The 19,881-nt window shown below is 38.3% G+C and overlaps 1 long non-coding RNA gene across 1 annotated transcript; it reads left to right on the top strand.

Moving 5' to 3' along the window:
• Window positions 1–11,519: 11,519 nt before the first annotated feature.
• On the top strand, window positions 11,520–16,957 carry LOC133793488 (uncharacterized). The gene is made up of 5 exons (XR_009874851.1): window positions 11,520–11,702; window positions 11,856–11,917; window positions 12,024–12,064; window positions 12,739–12,831; window positions 16,395–16,957. It is a non-coding gene; the product is annotated as an uncharacterized LOC133793488 (long non-coding RNA).
• The last annotated feature ends 2,924 nt before the right edge of the window (window positions 16,958–19,881 follow it).

Here is a 19,881-nt window from a genome sequence, read left to right as displayed (position 1 = left end):
AGCTTTTAGAAGACTTTAATTGACCTAGGGGAAAAATAGTCTTTTCACCCTAAGATATACTTAAGCCATTGAAGGTTGTAGAAGTTGGTCAAAACAGAGCAAGTTCTTCCCTTCTCCCGTGCATCCTTTTTCCTTCATTTTCCTTTGGAATTTTTGACCTCAATTTGAAGAACCAAGCTAGGAAATCAAAGATTGGAGCTTAGAAACTTAGTTCATCCATTGAAGAGGACTCAAATCTAGCTTGAGGTAAGGAATCATCCATGAACTTAAGCTATACTCTGTTTTTGGTTTGGTTGAAAGCTTGAGAGTTTTGATTATAGAATTTGGTATTTGGTGTGGTTTTAAGTGGTTCAAAGCTTGGGTTTTGTTGTTGGAATGTTGATTGTGTTGTGGTGATGATTGGTGTTGATTTTGGGATTGATTTGAGGAAGGTTTGGTTGTGTTTGGTTTGAGAAAAAAATGGGGAAAAATCTGGGTTCCAGGTCGAGCTGCAGCTCTGTTCTTAGGCGCTGCGGCTCAAGCTGTGTGAAGGAGAAGTTGGTGCTGATGGGCTATTAGAGCTGCGGCTCTATCTTATAGCGTTGCAGCTTTAATTGTTGTCAGAGAAGATTTTTGGGCCTGACTTGGGTGGGGCTGCAGCTCAAGTGCTTGGGGCCGCGGCTCAAAATGGGTTTTAAGTGATAGAAACTCAAACCTAAGGGCTCGGGATCGAACCTACTACCCGGTTTAGTAGAATTCGACATCCCGGAGGTTAGGATTTGATCCAGGAACCTTTTAATACTCATTTTGTTGATGGAATCCCATAATTTGTTATGACCAGGTGACCATCAAGGAACTAAAAGGTTGATCGTTCTCAAGGGTCATTCTTTTAATTTTTCTCGATCGAACCGGAGGTAAGAAAAATGCACCCCATATATGACAAGCGTGGTTATTATTGAGGCATGTTGAGTGTTTAAATGTGGACATGGATTGCATATTAAATGCTTAGCAGATCTTGCTTACTTGTGAATGGCATTGACTTACTAGTAAGAATCAACAATGGTGTCAGATTCGTCTGTGAAGCTGTGACTTATTAGTCAAGTTCATGAACGGTACTGACCACTGGTCGTGTATTACTAACCTAAGAGTTAGGAGCGGCATAAGCGTCTTGAACGCAGAGCCGATGAAAGATTGGATCTAATCGACATCTGCATTAGATGACTCAACATGAGCATTAATGCCGAACCGATCTCAATTTCGATGAAAAATAAAAGCGCTTGTCTAGTTCTATGACTAGTTATTCAGAGCTAAGGCTAGAAGGCCCAGGTGACCCTATCGTCACATGGCTAAAGGGTACAGACCCCACAGTAGTGACTCTATGATCACTCCCTTGGTTTACATTGGTGACTCGCTCATCAGTCACATATCCTTTTAAACCTAGTGACTCGATCACTCATTTGATAGGGTGCGGATCCCAAGTTAGTGACTTATACATCTGTCACTCATCAGATTAGGACTATAAGTCCTGGATGATTATTATGATCATTGTTTAATATTATATACATGTTGTATTGTGTTTTCTTGCTGGGCTTTGGCTCATGAGTGCTATGTGGTGCAGGTAAAGGGAAAGAAAAGCTCACCCAGCTTTGAATGGATAGCTTAGGTGGCGATGTGTACATATGTGGCCACTTGACCACCACAGCCAAGGAGTTCTCTGAGGAACTAGGGGGTTTACCCTAGTTTTGCCGCTTAGGGCGGCAGGTTGTAAATTTCAAACTGTAATGACCATTTTGGATTGTAAATAACTTGTAAACGTCTTTATGGGCCCATGAACAGTTTTATGTTTTAAATAAAATATATCCTTCCCTTTTAATTGGTTTGACACCTTGACCTATTAATAACACCTAGATGCACGTTTTTAACCAAAGAACTCGATTAGCGAGTTAAATAACGGTTCAAAGATCACAGTAACTGTCCTGGGGTAACCAGGGCGTTACAGTAAGGGTGATAAGCTGAAATTTACTAAGAAGAAATCTATGGTTGAAGGTGGAAAGCAAAAAAATCGTCATAAAGTGAAAAAGATATTTAGTGAGAAAGCTTGATTGTTTCATGGGCGATGGAAAGTTCAAAAAATGTGCAATATTAAGAAATGGGCGTCTTCTCATGATACTATGTGTCAGGTCCCGACCAGTGACCCTCGACCAGTGGGCGCGCATCCTGCGCACGGACTCGTACGGACGAGTGGGCCAAGGAATTTCACGACCAGTGACGCGGCCCACAAAGGGCCCATGGGGCTTGGGCAGTTTGGGATTACTTAGCCTTGATGTATTCCTCCTACTTAAGTAACTTAGCATAGTGGGTTTACTCCCTTAATGGGCCGGCCATTTAGCTTATGGGCTTGTCCTTTGCTTTATGTAGATATTTTAAGGGAAATGGACGGTGGGGATCTTGCCACTTGTCGGCCTAGGGTGTTCTCTAGTTGCCTATATATATGGCAATGCCCACACTTGTTTAGGGGCTGCCATTACATTTCTCTATACTTGTAAACACATTTGTTATCAATACAAAGCACAGATTCTTTGTACCTTGTTGCCTTGTTCCTTTGATTATGTTGCTTGCACTCTTTCGGAGTGGTTTTCCATACCCACTCTTTTAGGCTGACTTTGCTGACGGACTGGTGAAGTGCCGCACTCCCTAACCTCGGTGGGTTCAGAGCGTGTCAGGTGGTATCAGAGCTGATTCAAAGAAGAAAGAGTAGAACTAATGACGGATCAACCAATGGCGGAAGCCATAAAGCAAGTGTCTAAAAAGAAAGCCGATCTAAGAGAAACGGTAACTGAACTAGAAAAACGTCTTGAAACTAACGTTTACCTTGTCCATGCCATGGATTCACGAATTGGAGGCCTTGAAGAAAAATGCAAGGATCTAGAAGCAGAAGATGCTGCTATACACGGCTCCATTTCGGATGCACTTCAAATGCAGGCCGAAGGTCTGCGAGAGGAATTAGGAACCATGAGGGATTTGCTGCTCGTAGAAATGAATTCCATACGAGCCCGGCTCGATGTCATGGAGGTAAATGAAAGAGAGAGAGACGTAGAGCATCGAGAGATGCTCAACCGGCAGGAGGAGGCGAATACAGCCACCATGGCCAAGCTTGAAGAAATCCAAGCCGATTGGGCCATGTGTAGAAGAGCTGCGTCCGGAGGTGGAGTTTCCACCCCCTCGGTTCACAAAATCGAAATACCAAAGCCAAAGTCTTTTGGCGGGGCCCGGAATGCAAAATAAGTTGACAACTTCATATGGGGCCTATCTCAGTATTTCGAAGCTACCAACATCACCGATGAGGCAGTAAAAATCCGAACCTCGGCTATGTACTTATCCGATACTGCCATGTTATGGTGGCGCCGGAGGCATGGCGAGATTGGAAGACAACTCTGCGTGATGGACTCTTTTGAAGATTTCAAGAGAGAGCTAAAGAAACAGTTCTACCCCGAGAACGCATTAGATGATGCTAAAGGCCAGTTGAGACGGCTTAAACAAACTGGCGGGATCCGAGAGTACGTAAAAGATTTTACAACTTTAATCCTAGAAGTCCCGAGAACTACCGAAGAAGACTCACTGTTTAACTTCATTGATGGACTACAACAGTGGGCTAAAATTGAGTTAAGACGGAGGAATGTTCAAGATCTTTTGTCGGCCATTGCAGTGGCCGAGGGCTTAACCGACTATACTTCTAGAGAATCCTCTAGATCGAAGGAAGCAAAGACGTTTGCTAGCCCGAAGAGTGGAGGAGGAGAATGGTGGAAAGCTCGTGGGACGACCGATGCTAGTGCGGGTCAGAAGGGGAAGGCTAAGGAGATGGCCACACGAGACACTGTTCGATGCTTTGTCTGTGCTGGGCCACATTGGGCGCGGGAATGCCCACAAAAATGGCTGTTGAATGCTCAGGCAGTCGTTAAGCAAAGGGAGCTCGAGGAGAAACGAAGACTCGAGGAGCAAGGGGCCAGGTGCGGCTCGATGAAATTGTTGAGAGCCCTGAAAGCCAGGCCACGAACAAGAGCAGATGGCCAGATGTTCGTGGATATCATCCTCAACGGAACGAAGATGACGGCGCTGGTCGATACAGGTGCGTCTCACAATTTCGTGTCACCCTTTGGAGCGAGGAGCGTTGGGGTAAAGCCTGCTCATGAAGGCGGGGCTCTGAAGACGGTAAATTCAGTGCCTATCCCAATAACCGGCGTTGCCAATGGCGTTGAGACCAGTCTTGGTGAATGGACAAGTCGGACTAATTGGTCGATAATGAACATGGACGACTACAACGTTGTCCTAGGGATGGAATTCTTTGATCAGACAAAGGCCATCCTCATTCCCTACGCCAATCAGGTTTGCATCTCTGATGATGCCGGTCCGTGTGTTGTTTCTACCCGAACAACCATGGAGATTGAAGAGCGAACGTTGTCCGCCCTTCAATTCAAGCGAGGAATGCACCAAGAGGGTGTGAGTTACCTTGCTATACTGAAGGAGTTTGATGATGAGGTATTGTCAGCCCCGACAGTGGAACTCGATGAAGTACAAAGTGTACTGAATGAGTTTGAGGATGTAATGCCGGATGCCTTTCCTACGCAGCTACCCCCTCGACGTGGTGTGGACCACGAGATCGAGCTAGAAGCTAGTGCCAAGCCTCCCACAATGTGTCCTTATCGGATGGCTCCGCCGGAGTTAGCCGAGCTGCGTAGTCAGTTGAGAGAGTTGCTCGTCGCTGGCTTAATCAGACCCTCTAAGGCACCCTTTGGGGCGCCTGTGTTGTTCCAGAAGAAGAAGGACGGGAGCCTTCGGATGTGCATCGACTATCGGGCACTTAACAAGATTACCATAAAAAATAAGTACCCGATATCGCTGATCGCAGATTTGTTCGACCAGTTAGGAACTGCTCGATACTTTACCAAGCTTGATCTTCGCTCCGGCTACTATCAAGTAAGGATTAAAGAGGGCGACGAGCCGAAGACCACGTGCGTGACTCGATATGGCTCGTATGAATACTTGGTGATGCCCTTCGGTCTTACCAATGCCCCCGCGACATTCTGCACATTGATGAATAAGGTATTCCAAGATTACCTTGATAAATTCATTGTTGTCTATTTAGACGATATTGTCATATATAGCAACACTCTGGAAGAACACCTCGACCACTTGAAGTTAGCTTTTGCTTTACTAAGGGAAAATCAGCTCTTTGTCAAAAGAGAGAAGTGCACCTTCGCTAGCAACGAAGTAATGTTCTTGGGTCACAAGATCAGAGATGGACTTCTGATGATGGATGAGGCCAAGGTGGTGGCCATCCAGGATTGGGAACCCCCGAAGAAAGTCCCCGAACTAAGGTCCTTCCTTGGTTTGGTGAACTACTATCGACGGTTCATCAAAAGCTACTCTGCCCGAGCAGCTAAACTGACCGACATGCTCAAGAAAAACAAACCTTGGGTATGGGACGATGCTTGCCAAGGCGCGTTCGATGACTTGAAGGAAGCAGTTGCTGTTGAACCTTTGCTGGTCCTGCCTGACTGCGCAAAGCCCTTTGAGGTGCACACAGATGCATCCGACTTTGCCATTGGAGGAGTCCTAATGCAAGACAACAGACCGGTTGCCTTCGAGAGCCGCAAGCTCAACGAGGCCGAGCGGCGGTATACGGTCCAAGAAAAGGAGATGACAGCTGTGGTTCATTGTCTGAGAGTATGGCGCCATTATCTCCTCGGATCCTTCTTTGTTGTTATGACTGACAACATAGCCACAAGTTACTTTCAAACTCAGAAGAAGCTGAGCCCGAAGCAGGCTCGATGGCAAGATTTCCTTGCTGAGTTTCACTACTCGCTAGAGTATCGACCAGGGAAAGTAAATGTGGTCGCGGATGCACTGAGTAGGAAGGCATCTCTTGCTGCACTCAGTCGACCACTGGGCACTCTTGTGGCTCGGATTAAAGAAGGATTGGCACACGATCCTTTGGCCAAAAGTTTGATCACTATGGTCGAGGAAAAGAAGACGCGGAAATTCTGGCTGGTCGATGGTTTACTCTATGCCAAGAGTCATCGAATATATGTGCCTAAATTTGCCAGTCTTCAAAGGGAGCTCATTAAGGAATGCCACGACTCCTTATGGGCTGGGCATTCGGGAATGAAACGCACTTTGGCGCTCATAAAGGCGATTTACTATTGGCCTCAACTTCGTGATGATGTTGAAGCCTATGTCCGCACTTGTCTTGTCTGCCAACAAGACAAACCAGAACAGCGCTCACCAGGCGGGTTGTTGGTCCCTTTTCCCATTCCTGATAAACCATGGGAAAGTTTATCTATGGATTTTATTACTGGATTTCCAAAGTCAGATGGTTGCGTGAGCATCATGGTGGTCGTTGATCGATTCAGCAAGTATGCAACCTTTATCCCGGCCCCGACCGAATGTACGACAGAAGTAACAGCGAGACTCTTTCTGAAACACGTTGTGAAGTTTTGGGGGATACCCTCAAGTATCATAAGTGATCGGGATCCTCGTTTTACTGGTCGCTTTTGGACCGAGTTGTTTAAACTCCTTGGTACGGAATTAAACTTCTCTACTTCGTTTCACCCTCAAACTGACGGACAGACTGAGAGGGTGAATGCGCTGGTCGAGTTATATCTGAGGCACTATGTTAGTGCGAATCAGAAAAATTGGGCAAGTCTGCTTGACGTTGCCCAGTTTTCATACAACCTTCAGCGAAGCGAGTCCACGAGCAAGAGCCTGTTTGAGCTGGTCGTGGGAATGCAACCTCAAACACCTCACGCGCTGGTCGTGAATTACGACGGGCAGAGTCCCGCGGCATTTAGGTTCGCGAAAAATTGGAGTGAACAGGCCGAGTTGGCCAGGGCTCATTTGATGCGAGCCCAGAAACAGATGAAGAAGTGGGCGGATAAGAAGAGAAGGCAAGTCGAATTCCAAGAAGGTGATCTTGTCTTGGTAAAGATGTTGCCTCAACAGTTCAAAGCCTTGCAGAAATTCCACAAAGCTTTGGTTCGAAAATATGAAGGCCCGTTCCCGGTGCTCCGGAGAGTGGGCCAGGTCGCCTACAAACTTCAGCTGCCTCCGCAGTTGAAGATTCATCCGGTTTTTCACGTAAGTATGTTAAAACCTTATCATGGTGACGAAGAAGACTCTGAGCGGGGAGTGTCCAAACGAGCGCCTACGGCAATGACTACTTCTTATGATAAGGAAGTCGAGTGTATTCTGGTCGATCGAGAGATTCGGAAGAAGAGGATCCCCAGATACACGGAATACTTAGTTAAATGGAAAGGTTTGCCAGACGAAGAGGCTAGTTGGGAACCAGAATCCCTTCTTTGGCAATTCAGAGATCTCATCCTACGTTACAAGGATGGTGATGTGACGGGGACGTCGCGAACTTAAGTGGGGGAGGGTGTCAAGTCCCGACCAGTGACCCTCGACCAGTGGGCGCGCATCCTGCGCACGGACTCGTACGGACGAGTGGGCCGAGGAATGTCACGACCAGTGACGCGGCCCACAAAGGGCCCATGGGGCTTGGGCGGTTTGGGATTACTTAGCCTTGATGTATTCCTCCTACTTAAGTAACGTAGCATAGTGGGTTTACTCCCTTAATGGGCCGGCCATTTAGCTTATGGGCTTGTCCTTTGCTTTATGTAGATATTTTAAGGGAAATGGACGGTGGGGATCTTGCCACTTGTCGGCCTAGGGTGTTCTCTAGTTGCCTATATATATGGCAATGCCCACACTTGTTTAGGGGCTGCCATTACATTTCTCTATACTTGTAAACACATTTGTTATCAATACAAAGCATGGATTCTTTGTACCTTGTTGCCTTGTTCCTTTGATTAAGTTGCTTGCACTCTTTCGGAGTGGTTTTCCATACCCACTCTTTTAGGCTGACTTTGCCGACGGACTGGTGAAGTGCCGCACTCCCTAACCTCGGTGGGTTCGGAGCATGTCACTATGGCTCTTAAGGACATGAGGGGTGGTTTGGATCCGAGTTGAATTTAAGAAAGTGGTCAGCGTCCGGCTAAATGACGTTAATGACAGCGCCCTTGAGAGGCATCTCAAGTTTATGTTTTCATTTTTATTTTATTATTTATTTTTATTCTATTTTTAGTTGAACAATTCAATTTTATTTTTGTTTAGTTTTTTTTTATGTAATTAGAACAGTGAAAAACGTGAAAAAAAAATAGCAACAAAGTAGCACAAAAGTTAAATTAGAGTCGCAGCTCTAGAGAAGTCAGAGAGAAAGTGTTGAGAAAAGTTAGAATTAGAGCCGCAGCTCTATACACCAGCGCCGCGGCACCAATTGGGCCCAGAAATGCAATTTAAGGGTTTCCATCAGAATTTTTTTAGCACGACTCCCACTCCACCTCCTCCTCCATTTTAATATTTTGCTATAGGGTCTCAGGTAAGTCTCTTCTTTTTATTTGAGTTTAACATTGGGGACAATGTTAGTCTTAAGTTTGGGGGAAGGGATTTATTTTCAGCTTTGCTGTTATTTGTTGTTTTTCAAGTTTAGTATTAGTTGTTATTGTGTTTGAGTCTAGTTTTCACGGTATTGTTAGAGTATAAACCAATTTGATAATTTATTGCTGATGAGATTGAATGAATGCTATGTTGTATAATCTGAAGGAAGAGTTGTGCATATAAAAACAATTTGTGTGCTTGGTTGAAATACTTTGTCACTTCACTGTGGTTAATTGGATACTTGTTTGAACTATTGCCCATAGTTGTAAATGTGGGAGTTGAACTTTGTATATGCATGTTGACTTTGGACTGTAGATTGTACAAATTGAAATTTTTCTAGAACTTGCTTGCTTGCTATTTGAGACGAAATCCTAAACAATACACACTTAAGAAGAGGATATAGGCCATCTTTGGAACGTTTGAGCCTTTCAAGCTAACCCTTATATATTTTTATCACTAGTTACCCTATTTGAGCCTTACAATTGACCTTTTTCATTGTTTAGCACATGTTTTGAGCCTATACTTGCATCCGCGTATTCATTATTCCCTTTGTCCAATACCATGAGCATAAAAACATATCTTAAGGGACATATGTTGAAACATGTGGTTACTCAGTGCATAAAAAGATTGAAGAAAAGAAAAAAAAAAGAAAATAAATTATAAATTCAGAATAAACTACATTCCTTCAGTTATTTACTGAAAAATCTAAGTTTGGGGGAATGTAGTTTGAAAAAAAATGTGATGAATAAATAGTCAACTCTTCTCAATCTTGAACAAAAAAAGAAGAAAAAAAAAATGGGTAACAATGGGATGTGAAATTGAGTTAAAGGGATAGGGTGCTTGGTTTGAATGCTTATGGTATACTTGAGCCTAAAATGTCTTCTCATCTACCTTTACCTAAGCCATCTATTACAAGCTTTGTAAACCCCTATTGATTTTTAAGTGTGTATCTGTTTACATTAGTGGAGAATAGTAAGTATAGTAAGATGTTGACCCTGATTTTGGTCAACTGACACGGAGTCAAAAATGCTTGATGTGGACAGATATGTTAGAATGAATATAATGACGAAAACAGTAAAGCACACAAGAATTTATAGTGGTTCGGCCTCAGAAACTGGTAATAACCTACGTCCACTTGAGCTATTATTGATATAGGATTCAAAGGAGTGATCAAAGAACTAGGGTTCTATGAGTTTCACTAACCTCTGAAGAATAAACAATATATCGTAATGTACTAGCTCTAATTATCTCGTAAATCTATACTCTCAAGTAAGCAAAAAGCCAAAAAAGTCCTCATCTTTGAACTATCTTTCTCTATTTATAGGCTCAAGGAGAAGTACATTAATTTATTACAGATATTCTCTCCTAATTAATCAGATCATCAGGAATTATTGGAGACAATCTCGGGATTGACTAAGATCTTTATGAAATTATCTTGAAATATGCGGAGTGTACGACGAGGCTGGTCGTAGGAAAAACTCAACCGTTATGCTTGCAACATCTTACTGATCGATACTCTAACATAATTCTGCCAGGTGTCAGCCACGTGTCCAGAAATCACCTGTCACGTCATCCGTGCCTGTTTTTTGGATAACATTTGCCCCCCAAGTTTATTTATTACGAGCAATAAATAAACTTTTGAGGAAACGACCCTTCGATTTCCCCACCAGATCTGTCAAAGTAACTCGTGCAATCTTGGGAAAAGTAACCTACCCTTGTCCAATCATGGCTTTTTGGTTCCCAAGCAACCTTTCGATGGCTATCACCCTTCCCCATGCTTCGAAAAAGAGGAAACTGATGATTACTTCCTCTTTCATGCCACGGACAAAAATATATATAGTCTCTCCAAAGTTTTCTTTTCCTTTTTACGCAAGCTATCACTCTCTCAAGAAACCCTAAAATCAGAGCTTCCATTTTCTTCTGGAGACTGTCTTCCAACGTTTCAAGATTCAGTCCATGAGTTCTCCGACGCTCGAAAACTCTCTCAAATCTCCACGATCTTTTTTCTGGTAAGTCTCAGAACTTTTATGCTCTATACTTTTGCCATGCATGCTTCTGTGGATTGACTGTGGAGTTCATTTGTTTCTGGGTTAAGATGCATGATAGTAGGGGGTTTAATGGGTGATGCTGTATAGGATGATATTTCTTTGCCATTAAGGAGTTATGAGTTAGTTTGATAGTCGAGATCACGATTTTAGGACGTAAAACCGAAGTAAAAATTTGATTTTTATGCCAGTTGAAAAACCAAGTTTTTCCCGCCCTAAAAGGAGTTGAAAAGCCTTTTTCAAAAAACTTTTTTCTTTTACTTTTGATCTGTTTTTCAAACTGTCCATGTGAAAAAATTAGTTTTTTTTGTTAGAATGCTGCAGTATAAAAGCTTAACTTTTATACTCGACCAACGTTATTCTAAAAAAAACTTTCAAAATTCTTCATCCTCACCTCCCCATTCTTCTGTTCGCAGATTTTAATGCCAGATTTTTGGGGAGGTGAGCGGCTAATCGACGACGATCTCCTTGCACAACTGCTTGAAGGCGAAGAACAACCGGCTCAACGCGTTAGCAAGATTCCATTTTCAAGAACTTCTTCTAGACCTCAACCATCACCACCTCAAATGGCACGTTCTAAATCTCCAAGCAAGAAAAAACCAAATCCTGAAAACAATCCAAATTCACCCGCCTAGCCTGATTCGCAGGCTAGGGTTCCCTCGACCAGTGGTCGAGAAAATGCTGCCCCGGACCCTCGCATTCAAGTTAGGGCTCGCCCTCGGCATCAAAACCTTCCTGACACTACAACAATTATGCCCATATATTACATTAAAATATAGCATATTTTTAAAAGTGTTATTGTCCCGTGCTAATAGACTTAGGCGCTAAAAAGACAGCTAAAATGAAATATTAGGCGGCAAATATAATAGACTTAGGTGCCAAATGAAAGAAAAAACCCTTACCCTAATCTCTAAGGTTGAATCCCTAATAACCCTTTACGCCTCCTCTCTCACACTCAGTAACTCTCTCTCGTTCTATCTTTCTCTCTTAGCTACTCTCTCGTTCAATCCTTCTTTCCTTCTCTCTGTTTATTGCAGGTGTGTAACAAGGTGATGGGGGCCCGCGGCTTGGGTCGTATGACAGGGAGGCTCGATTCGTGGGTCTATGGTGTGGCTCGCTCGTGGGTGCGACGGTGCTTGCGGCGGTGGGTCTACGACATGGCTCGACTGGTCTATCTTCCATCAGGTCTCAATCTTCCATCTCTGTATTTCCCTTTGTTTCTCAAGAAAATTCTTGGGGAAATTGGTTGTTTTGCAAGTTTGTACATTATTTTTTAATTATTTACAGGGTGTTACAATACTTTAGTAGTCTAATCCAAATTCTACATTCCAAAATCAGATACGATTTGGGGTTTGTAGATTCAACTTGTTTCCGTGTCTATGTGAAAGTCAGATGTGAAGGTATATATCTGCTTTCTGAGTTTTCTGAGCTTATTATTTTTATGTCTGCTTTGTATATGTCTGCTTTCTGAGCTTAATACTACTTGTTATATTCTGTAAATTGTAGAGATGGTGGAGACAACTGACTTAACATTAATGTAGTTGCAGGTACTTATTTCTAAAGCTTAAGATCTATGACTAGTATTTCTGGATTCAATGCTAGATTTGCATAAACTGTGTTATTTCCATTTTTTTCTTCATTTTTCTTGTTTATATTTTTATCTTGTAGAAGATGAAATATCTTAGGCTAGAATCATTTCTGTGAAATTGGTGAAAGTTCTGGTCTGTTTTATATTGATTATCTTAAGATCATGCCCTTTTAGCGAATTTGACTGCTTATATTGTTGATTATATGGGTTCTATATCCATGGTTTGAATGTTGAAATATTAAAGTTGAGAAATGTTGATCTTAGGGTTATTATTGGAAATTTTTATTCTTTTATTTATTTTACTATTGTTACGAGGTTTTTGATTTTGAGATTGGGAGTTGTAGGATTTTGTATCTATAATTTTTCATTGATTCGATGTTTGAGAGGATCTAGGGATATAGGGCTAGTCGATGAAAATAAGATAAAAAATATTTGAACTCCTCTCATTAAGTAGTTACGGTATAATAGTTCTCCATTTGAAAATAGATTGAGTTCATTTAAATAATTTTTTCCATTTATTGTTCTGTGCCACAACTCAGTGTGTTCTTTATAGTAATATTTGTGTGCCTTTTTATTTGTTTGCCATTGATTCATTTAAATATTAACAGAGCTTTTACTACTTTACTTTTGTAGGACTAATGAGAATAATTGCTAGGATACATATGTTTGGGGCTCTAAACGGTGTGAAGATGGACTTGGAAAATGTTGTTTCCCCTTTGCTTATAGGTATAAGCAATTTTTTACATTCTTGTATATATTATGGAGCTCTATTATGTGATCTTGATTTAAGTTATGTCCAATTTGGTTTTTTTATGTGCTTAAGGTTTTATGTGAGATTGTATATATTTGAAGCTATTGTGATAATACATCCTTCTCTTGTAGCTTTTGTACTTTTGATAGTATTTTTGTAGTTTTATATTTTATTGCCTAAGTTTATTATTGTAAATTTATTATACATTTGGAAGTTGTATTGTATTAATTGCACAAATGTATTTGGTCAGGAAATATTCAAGGTGATTCTCAATGCATGACCTAGATGATGTGCTTCTTAATATTGATTCTGGTTTTGATATGTATTTACTTGTATGAACAATGATCATTAATTTTTGTTGGATAGTGACAATATAGATAGTAGTATACATTGGCTTAAGAAACACTAGACATGTTTCAATATAGATAGTAGTATACATTGGCATCTGCTGATTTTTATATTTCTTGCTTACTCTTTAGGTTTGACTAATCTGGAGAATATGAATCTGTCATTCACATTAGTAACTAATGGTGCTTTGAAAAAGTTGTCTAAATTCACATCACTTAAATCACTTAACTTGGATGCATGCCAAATTACTGACGAAGGACTTGAAAATCTTACGAGTAAGTATTTTAATGCAAGTTTAGTGTCTCTACACTCAATTTTTGACTAGTGTTTCTCTGTACTTAAAATTAGGCCAAACTTTGAATCTCCTAATTTACTCTTTTCTTCATTATTATCCTTTAATTTCAAATATTGAGTTTATTCCCTGTGCTCATGTAAGCAGGGCCTCTGATGTTAATAATAATGTCAGTCAATTGTGAATTCAGATCTTACTGAATTGACACACCTGGATCTTTTTGGAGCTCATATCACAGATTCTGGAATGAATTATTTATGATGTATGTTAATGAATTGCAGTCATGACCCCTTTTTATTTAATCAGTGCATTATAATCACGGCTCTGGTTTTGTGTCAATTACTATCGATTGCCATAACATGCATGAGAAATTAAGTACTTTACATTCATTTTTACATACTATATGTTCGTACTTGAATTTTTTATGCACGTTAGTTACTCCCCGCATATTTGAAGCTTTTCAATTCATGTTCCTTGCAGATTGTGAATTTCAAACTTGACTGTAATCCAACTGCAAGGAGTACAGTGTTCATTTCTTAATTTAAAAGTCCTATGCTAGGATCTCACTATGTTTCTAGCAACAACAGTCTATTGGTTTAAGGTCTATAGGGAGCAGCTAGCGAAGAATAACTCCAGCTTAGCTTATCATATTGTTTTTCATAGGTCTAATGAGTAGATAGGAAAAACACTCATATTTATGCTATAATTTCTTACTGTATTGTATATGCTCTATTTTCACTTTACTGTTTTTCCTGATTATATTGTATCATATATACTTGATTGATCTATACTTCTGCTTTTTCATTTTGATGGTTTCTAGAGCTTATTGACTAATAACTCATAGCTTCAATTGTTTCAATTTTGTTTTTCTTTTCTATAATAAATTGTTGCTTAGACTTTGTGAGTCAGTTAGAGAGTGAGATGGCTGATGTGTTGTAAATCATTAAGTACTATCTTTGCTTAGACTTGTCCCTCCTTAGTGACTATCATTGGTCTATTTTGCCATTTCTGTCCTGTCTTCTCTGTGGAGCCTATTTTTTCTTAAGTTTTCTTAGTTCTGTTTCTGCTCTGATGTTGTTCTATTTGTTGTCAGCTTTATTCTCTCTTATGTTTTATAGGGGTGTTGTTATGGGAAGTTTATGGTCTGCTACTTGTCATTTTTTTTGTAGTTTTCACCATGTTTCCTTGTTTTATGTTTCCCCTGGTTTTGTTTGTCTTGAAGTTGTCCCTCTGTCTCTATAGTTTCTAGTTTTTCCTAGTGATTTTGTTGTCTCTGTAGCTTTATAATGGTTTGTATAAATTATATATATAAAGGACTTCTTTTTAGGAATTTTGTTGCAGCAAGTAAAATTTAATCAAAAGAAAAAGAAGGGAAGATTTCAAGTGCTAATAGAATAATTAGTTTCTCTTTGAAGCTTGTGTTGTTGTTCAGTAATTTTCCCTCTTTATTTGTTTATTAATTATTTATAATTTTGCTATTATTTGTTCTAAAGTGCATTTTAGTTTTTATGTGTTATTATAAAAGAAGAAGAGAAAACTTACTGTACCACTAATTTGAATCTACATCTTTGTTTCTTTTTACCTTATGCTTGCTTTTTTCTCAATGCCCTTAAATCATGAAGCTTTCTTGCCATGGAAACATCCACCCTCGCTGCCCTAGTGGATATTGTTTGCACATGTTTAGAAACTCTATTATGTGGTCAGGGAATTTTTGAGCCTTTTTCTCCTTATTTAATGTTGAAGTCAAACTAATTGCTCATTGTTTTATGGTACTTTTAAGTTCCCCTTTTTCTCTATTTCTCCTTTTCTATTTTTCTGCTGAAAGTGTGATATGTTGGATAACATAAAAAAATCAGATTTCTTCAGGTATTTTTGTGCTGAAACAATCATTTGTTGTTGTTGCTGTAACTCTAGTGAAACATTATACTATATTTATATATATACACACACAATTCATACTTTCATGTATATTAATCTCTCTCGAAATGGTTTGAGTTTGAAATTCAAAGTTGTAGCTATGTGTGTTTTATTATGCATTCAAATTTGGAGCATTTGAGTATGAGCTATCTAATAAAGAGGCATTTAAGTCAAAGTAACTTCCCCACCGCTGCTGGATTAGCTTCCTTTGCTGCTGGTTTAGCTTGTTTTGGTAATATAAAAATTTTAAGTCTTTCTTCTTTTCATACAGATTTAGTATTGTTTTAACCATTTTCCTTCTAAAGTATAGTTAAAAGAACCATAGTTTTGATTCTGTTTTCTAAAGTGCTAAAGTACCATTAACTTGATTTAAAATGTATGTTAAAGTGATCTTTGATTTATTTGACTGAAAGTCCATTTTTCCATATCTGTTTTGTTTTTGTATTTCTCTCTTCCCTTCTCTATGTTGGTATTTTTCCCATTTTTTTTCTTTCTTTTTAATAAAATGGCCAAATAAGTTATATGTATTTCTGATTGTTTGTTTTGGATTTAGACAGAGTTAGAAGTTTTACAATAAGTTTTCTTTCATTTGTAAATCCAGTGTTCTTGATTTTCTTAGTTGTTCGAAGCTTTTTTTTTCTGGTTTTGTTGCTTGTTAATTAGGAATATATATTTTGATTTGTTTTTTGAAATTGATTTGATAATCTGATATGGGAAATTTTGGGGAATTTTAGTTGGCACTTCATATTTGATTGGCTTACAATATTCTTGTACAGTTAAAGAGTACACAAAATTTGAACTAAAGGGCTTAACTTTCTCTTGGTACTTTAGCTTTAATATGCAAAATTTGAAACCATAGACTTCAATTTGAGTCCAATATGGGCTCCTTTCTGACCACAGGGATCTCAGCCAGCATATTTTTGGCTCATTTTATAGTAGTTAGAATCTACCTCACACAAAAATATGTTGAATAACTTGCAGCATAGCTAGAGAGCTTGATTTGGAGGAATGGACTTCCAGGACTGAAACTGCTAATGTGCTACATGAGCCAGTATGTCTCTTTTCATCTCATCTCATCTCATCTTGCAAGTCATTTATAATTTAAGTAGTTTCTTTTTCTCTAGAGTTAATTATGAGAAATTCATAAACATTGTTTGGTAAATGAAAATTGTATTGTTCTGCTTTACTAACTCTGTTAGATCATTCCTTTTATTCTGTTAACTTTCAATTTTATACATATTTGTAAAATTTGGGCTCCTTAATCTATTTCTAAAATTTAAAATGTATTTGAATGAATTAGTTTAGTGATAGTGCTAGTGCTAGTTCTCTCAATATCCTATCTTTCCATATCAAGTTTGAAATTCATGTCTAGATCATTTCACTGGTAGTCCTGTGCATATTTTGTAGATGCATTCATACTGATATTGATTGGCATTGTGGCTGTTAAGTTGTCAGTTGCAATTTGGTACAAAAGAATAATGCAATTTGGTACTCGTTGGCTTGCTATAGTAGTATAAACCATGCACGAATATAATATTTATGTCCTTTAATATTAATAGTGCTTTAATATTGTTGTTGTTTAATTTGGTGATGTCATATTGCTAATATATGTATCTATCTCTGTATTTTTTTCTCTCTTTGTAAGTTAGTTAAAGCTTTTTTGGTTGGCTGCCTCCGAGAGAAAAGACAAGATACTTAGTTAAAGCTTTTCTCTCTCTGTATTCTTTGAAAAAGTGATTGTTTGTTAATCAAAATATCAAAAATGTATTGTTATGCTCAATATTTTTGTTTATGAATGTCCTAAAATTGTGCCTAAAATATAGCTTCCAATCCTGTTTCGATTTAGGCTTCTTGGCTCCCTCATTTCCCCGTCTTTTTTCAACAAAGATTAAGAAGATTACTCAATTTACTATTCTCCAATCTGAAACATTTTTACTCAATTTACAGAACATATGTTCTGGGATGTTATTTATCTTGGTTCTTAGCCTGCATCTGAAGCTTTGTTCTGCTTTCTTATTGAAATAGTTTTTATAAAAAAAAGGAACAAGAAAATTTAAGGACTTATGGATGCCATGCGCTATATGTTTTATGATGGCATGAAGATAATGAAAACCTTGAGGCTCTGGAGACCAACATTGTTAAAAAAAAAAGTTCACTAATCATTTTGTTTTACTTAGTGAAGATAAAAAATATTATGAAATGCTTGGTCCTGGTCCTTGGAGCTTGTTTTTTCACCCTGTGCTTTAACTTTGCAGCCTTTGCAGCTTTTGAGGGTTGTGTTCTGTCATGTTAATATGTATTACACAGTCTTACAAAAAAGAAAAAACAAAAGGAAAAATTCTCAAACTTTTTATTCCATTAGACCATTCTTTTTTATTTCTTTATTTATTAGCCCAGTTTTCCAAGGTTCCTTCTTTCCTAGTTGGTCCTGGTCTGGTGGTACAAAAAGTGTCTGATTATACAACTTGTTGTAAAGTGTCTGATTAATTGGGTGTTAAAAGACAAGTTAATTAAGATATGTGTCATGATGTATCATTGGTTATTGGTTTAACATTTTTTTTTTGAATTTATTTTAAGTGGGAATGTTTCTCTGCTTTGTCCCAAGATCTTCTATTCATGTTTAGTTTTGGTATTTGGGAATTTCAGCTATGCTAATGAAATATAAACACGGATAGAGATATGGAGTTTTGCTTTGCATAAGTCATTCATTATTCCTATAAATCAAAATGCATTCCATGCCAATCAGATTCGTTTTGTTTATGAATGCCCTAAAATTGTGCCTAAAATATAGCTGCTTATTTGAATATTTGTGGAAAGGGATAGTGCTGTTTATTTGATACAATGAAAGACCACATTCTGAATCTCTTTGTAAGATCTTAACAAGTTTTTCTTAAGCTATTTTTGCAGCTAATGTTACTGATTGAGGTTCACTAATTGATTATCATATCTAGTATCAAGAAAGACTACATGCTAACATTTTCTTGTGCAATAGTGACAACTTCTTTTATTCATACATTTTTCTTTTTTGGGAGTTTCCAACTCTCATGTTTCAGCTATATTAGGATTGATATTTAGTTATATATAATACTAATATGTTTCAGTCACTACACATTGTATGTATGTATGTACATGTGTATATGGTTTTTCTCTGTTTTCTTTTGATTAATTTTTAGTCATTTTATTCAGCTCTCATTTTGCTCATTTTTTGTGGAAAAGTTTGTAATTATTATGCAACTTATATGAGCATAGAAGAGGTCTCTTTGACTCACTGGATTAGAGAGTGATAGATGCCAAACTTTTGAACTATTACCATACTGTTTATTTGACTAAATTTTGCAGTGTTTTAAAAAATTTCAGAGCAACATCATGAGGAGGTTTGCCTTGGAAACCTGAGGAGATTTCAATTTAGAGAGCTTCAGATGGCAACAAACAACTTCAGCAGCAAGTACTTGGTTGGATGATGAATTGAATGATGGAGCAAGTTTCATGCATGGTTTACTTTTGTGTATTTTGTAATGTTTCTATTTTTCATTTTAAGTAAAAAATGTTCAAGATTATATTACTTTATTATGTTATGCTTTTAAATTTAAGTTAGAACTAAGATCTCATGAATTAGACATATTCATGGTCTGAATTAGTTATTGATTAATGTAATACTTGTGGTTTATCAATTTATTGAGAATTACATTTTATGATTAATTTTGATTTTTTTTTATCAAAATACAATAATGAAAATCTTTTAATTAAAAAAAAACCTTATAAGTATACTTATCAAAATAAAATTTAAAATATATTATCCACACTAAAGTAACAAAATTTTATTACTAGACTTTTAATATGTTATGATTTAGAAACATATTCTAAGCGTAAAAAATCGTTATGGTTTATATAATATAACAAATTAAAAATGTTATCAAAATAATCAAATGTAATAGTTGAAAAGTGTTATGAAAAAAGTATAAGATTAAATTTCAAATTTATAACCAAAAACTCTATCTAAATGTTATTATTTCAATATTATAGCACCTAAAAATGTGTCATTGAATAGTTTAAGATAACATCGAACATAACATTCAAAAACTGTTATAGAAAAGACTGGACTTTTAATAACAGGGGCTATGTTAGCATTTTAAGAAGTGTTATCAATAGTCCCGGTTAGCAGTTTTTAAGTGTTATGAATACTGTTTTTTCTTGTAGTGTGATGTAGAGTGGTATCTTTCTCCTACCTGTCAGGTGACTCCCCGGATGCTTGCCAATTACCTTAGGAAGTATCCTCTTACCGGGGTTAATCTCAAAATCCCTGCTGCTGACCAAAGAGCTAACCAGCCTGGGGGCGTCTATAGTGCTTGGTCCAGGTATCACATAGAGGTGGGGCTATCCTCCCTCTACATCCATTCTACCAGGGGGTGGCCAACTACTTCGGTGTTTCCCCCTTTCAAATTACTCCAAACGGATATAGAATGCTGGC

The sequence above is a fragment of the Humulus lupulus genome, chromosome 8, assembly GCF_963169125.1.
Source record: "Humulus lupulus chromosome 8, drHumLupu1.1, whole genome shotgun sequence".
Classification (NCBI taxonomy): Eukaryota; Viridiplantae; Streptophyta; class Magnoliopsida; order Rosales; family Cannabaceae; genus Humulus; species Humulus lupulus.
This window is presented reverse-complemented; position numbering and strand designations above follow the sequence as displayed.